Raw genomic sequence first — 4,268 nt, forward strand, 5'->3', positions numbered from 1 at the left:
CACGGGATTGGTCTCATGCAGCGCAGCCTGAGTGGCCCTGGCCGTTTCAGTGATATTCCCTTGAGGAAGACATCACGGTCATCACAAGCCCACGGACCTTTAAAGCTGGCAGGACCTTGGTGCTCCCCCAGCCCAAGTTGCAGGGAGGAAGATCTGGCCCTAGTGGCCCTCTGCCCTCTTCCCCAGTGACAGACTTCTTAGCTGGGCACACACTTGCAATGGAGGTGGCCCTTGCCAGCTCCCTCGGCAGCAGGGTGCTGAGGGGAGGGGAGTGAAGAGCATGTGTGGCCACTTTGGGGGGTCTCTCCAGCAGAGCTGGGACAGGTTCTTTGCCCTTCTTGCTCACCATGTCCCCCCACTGCTCTCTGCAAAGCAGACATGTTGATGGGGACTCTCGCCGCCATTGTGGCCCTGCATCTGAGGCCCCAGGCCTGGGTGGGACAAGTGAGCTGGGGGGTCCAGCCGTGCTCCACACTTGAAGCTGGCAGAAAGCAGGCTTGTTGGATCCCCACTTATTGAGATTGTCAGAGACATAGTGGGATTATCAGCTCCAAAGATGGCTTTCATATTCATGGGCATAGGACAAACCAGGGGTGGGGACAGGGCTAAGAGCATAGGTACACAAACTGGGTTCCATCTTCACCTGTGGCTCAGCCAAGACTCACCTCTGCCAAGGGGGCTTCTCACGGAGGGTGCCCCTCACTTGTCAGTATGGGTGCTCTTAAAGTCTCAAGATCAATGAGCTTGAAGCACCAAAGTGCCTGTGCTTAGGTTGGTCCCAGCATCAGGAAGCAGCCTTGGCTCTCGGGGCATACACATGAAGGAAAGGCATCTTGCGTGACACGTCTCAAAGCAGATGGCTCTACCTTGCTCTCAGGACCAGGCCTGGCCTCCCTTGTCATCCTTAACAAGTCCACCAGGTCCTACTAGCCCCTCAGAGAGTCTAATGGCAGCGGGCCCTGCTGCATGCAGGAGCTAGGCAGTGCCTAAGGTAGACAAAGAATGAACGCCCTTGGGTAACAGTGTCTGAGAAGAACACTGAGGATGCCATGGTTGGCCAGAAGAAGAAGAAACAAATCTGTCTCAGAAGAAGGACATCCTAAAGGAGGCTCCTCAGAAATGACCTCCTTTAGACATATTGAGAGGGACCAGTCCCTGGAGAAGGACCTCATGCTTGGTAAAGTAGAAGGTCCTTAAAAAAGAGGAAGCCTCTCCGTGAGACAGGTGGACACAGTGGCTGCCACGATGGGCTCAAACGTAGCAGTGACTGTGAGGAGGGTGCAGGACAGGGTGGTGTTTTGTTCTGTCCTACACAGGGTCGCTATGCGTTGGACCCCCCTCAACGGCCCCTGACCACAGTAACTAGGCTTGATGCAAGAGACATCCCACTCCTTGACAGCAGGAGAGTCGGGTGGGGCAGCTCTGCTCCTCACAATAACTCAGGGGCCCGGGTTCCTGCTGTCTTGTTGCTTGGTGGTTTTCTGATCTGCACTGTACACACCGCACTGGAAGGAAGCGCATCTGTGAGGCGGCGCACTGGTAGGACAGAGAGGCCCTTGTGCCCGTGGCTGGGGTCTGAAGACCCCGGCCTGGCAGTCCCTTCCACTGTCTTCCCTCTCTGTGTAAGAGCCTGGGAGATGCTGGGAAGCCAGAAAAAAGATGGGGGCTGATTGTTGACAGATGCTTTCTCCACCCCGCGTCCAGCCGAAGCATGGCCCCAGCCTGCCTGCTCTGCTCTGCAGGATCTCATGTTAGATATACGACAAGAACTGCCCAGGCTTAGCAGGTGTAGATGTATAAACTCATTTCATTTATTGCACAGTAGCCTGGCAAGGCATGCGAGTAAGATCTCGTGATCTTCCTTCAGAACCGGAGGATGAACAGTTAGTTACATTTTCAGTGTCAGTTCAATGGTTAGAGGTCGAGGCTTTAGACTTCTGGCTTTTTACCTACAGCAAGAGGTCTTGGGAGGAACCTTTGACCATGACTCCCTGACCGTCTCCCATCCTAGAGCCTGGAGTCTTGGCAGCAGACAGGGTCTCAGTCCAGTCTCGGTCTCAGGGAGTTGGGCGCTAGAGAGAGGCTCCACCGCGTCCTCCTTCTCTCCGTGAGTGAGCAGAAATGCAGACGTTCAGTGCTCACCATGGCTTCCTGTGAAAAACACTGGTGTGACATCACAGACTAGAATGTGATCTCTCCTCTCCCAGGCTGGGAAGTAAGCAAACATTGCATCTTCTCTTTTTAAGGTTAGCGTTTAGGTGCAGGGGGTGGGGGTGGGGACAAAGGGAGAGTTAGTTTGAGGTCTCAAAGCTAGTTGGCACAGATTGACTGTTATGTTTTCTTTGATCACAGTGTGCTAGGTCAACTTCAAGGTTATTTACCACATTCTTCACATACTTCCCATTCTCATCTACTACGTCATCCCTTGTCTAAGTCCAGGAATTCTCCACTTGTAAATCACAGTGTAAGTAATGTGTGCACCTGTGGCTTACGTCCATTACAAAAGAAACATAGCAATCAATGCCTTGTGCCTATTGCAGCCAGAGTTGATGTGAGAGCAGTACAGAACCGTGTGCCATTTGGGAATGCTACAATAAGCACACAGGAGTACACACTTCTCTTCTTCAGGGCAGGAGGAGTTGCCCTAGGGTCCCTGGACAAGCTTGACCCAAGTCCCCTCGAATTATATTTGAAGCAGTTCCTAGCAGGGACTTGAAATGATAGGCTCTCATCAACCTGTGTGGCCTCTGAATGCCACTCGCCGACTGGTGTCAGGGCCGATACAACAAGAAGTAACATATTATTTCCAAGAGTCGAGGGTCTGGGATTGTTTGTCGTTGTTTCAGCTGGCAGAGACCACGTGGATTTGGGAAACGCGAGTTTATTTCCACAAGTGCTGGTATCGTGGTTAGAGGTGGTCCCGACTCACAGTGACTCTGCACACAACAGCAACCCTCTGCCCCGTCCTGTGCCATCCTCACACCTGCCCCTGTGCCTGAGCCCATTGGTGCAGCCAGTGTCACCCCACCTTGTTGAGGGGCTTCTCCTCTGTGCCGCCCCTCTGCTTTACCAAGCATGATGTCCTTCCCCAGAGACTGGTCTCTCCTGAAAACATGTCCGAAGTATGTGAGATGAAGTCTCACCATCCTTGCCTCTAAGGAGCAGTCTGTCTGTACTTCTTCCAAGACACGCTGTGTGTCCTCTTGGCCGTGGTACTTTCAGTAATCTTCACGGGTACCCCAGTTCAAATGCATCAATTCTTCTTTGGTCTTCCTTATTCATTGTCCAACTTTCACATTCACGTAAGGCGATTACAAATACCATGCCTTAGATGGGTAGCACTATTGTTTTATGTTGATATATTTACATATATGCATATATTTAAATGTTAACCAGTAAAGTAGCAGACAGGCACTGGATACTCAAGTACTCCCTCAATGCAAGAACACTTTGTTCTCATAACCCGGCGCTCTATGATGCTCACCTTTCCTGACATGATTGCTGAGGACAAAATGGGTGCATAAGCAAATGTGGTGAAGAAAGCTGATGGTGCCCAGATATCAAAAGATATAGCGTCTAGGGTCTTAAAGACTTGAAGGTAAACAAGCGACCATCTAGCAGGGAAGCAAGAAAGCCCACATGGAAGAAGCCACCAGCCTGTGTGATCATGAGGTGTCAACAGGATCAGGTATCAGGCATCAGAAGACCCCAAACAAACAAATATGTTAATGCAAAATGATGGTGGTAAGGGGGAAGACCCAAAGCCCATCTGTAGACAATTGGACATTCCCTCACAGAAGGGTCACAAAGCAGGAATGAGACAGCCGAGGGGCAGCACAGCACCAACGGAACACGCAACATTCCTCTAATTCTTTCATGCTTCCTCCCCCTCCCCCACTGTCATGACCCCAGTTCTGTCTTACAAATCCGGCTAGACTGGTGCATGTGCATGGGTACAGATAAGATTTCTCGACACATGGAATCCAGAACAGATAAACCACTCAGGAACAACAATGGGAGTAGCGATACCATCAGGGTAGGGGGAAAGTGGAGGGAGAAGGGGGAAAAATGGGAAACTGATTACAATGATGTATAACTACCCCCCTATCCCCAGGGGAACAAATAATAGTAACATGTATGAAGGGAGACAGCGTGTGGTGTAAGATATGAAAATAATAATAACTTATCAGGGGCCCATGAAGGGTGGGGAAGGGAGGGAATAAAGAGGAGCTGACACCAAGGACTTAAACAGAAAGAAAATATTTTTA

This window comes from Echinops telfairi, unplaced genomic scaffold (assembly GCF_000313985.2).
Source record: "Echinops telfairi isolate 266 unplaced genomic scaffold, ASM31398v2 ScPeMD7_7469;HRSCAF=8507_0, whole genome shotgun sequence".
In the NCBI taxonomy this organism is placed as follows: Eukaryota; Metazoa; Chordata; class Mammalia; order Afrosoricida; family Tenrecidae; genus Echinops; species Echinops telfairi.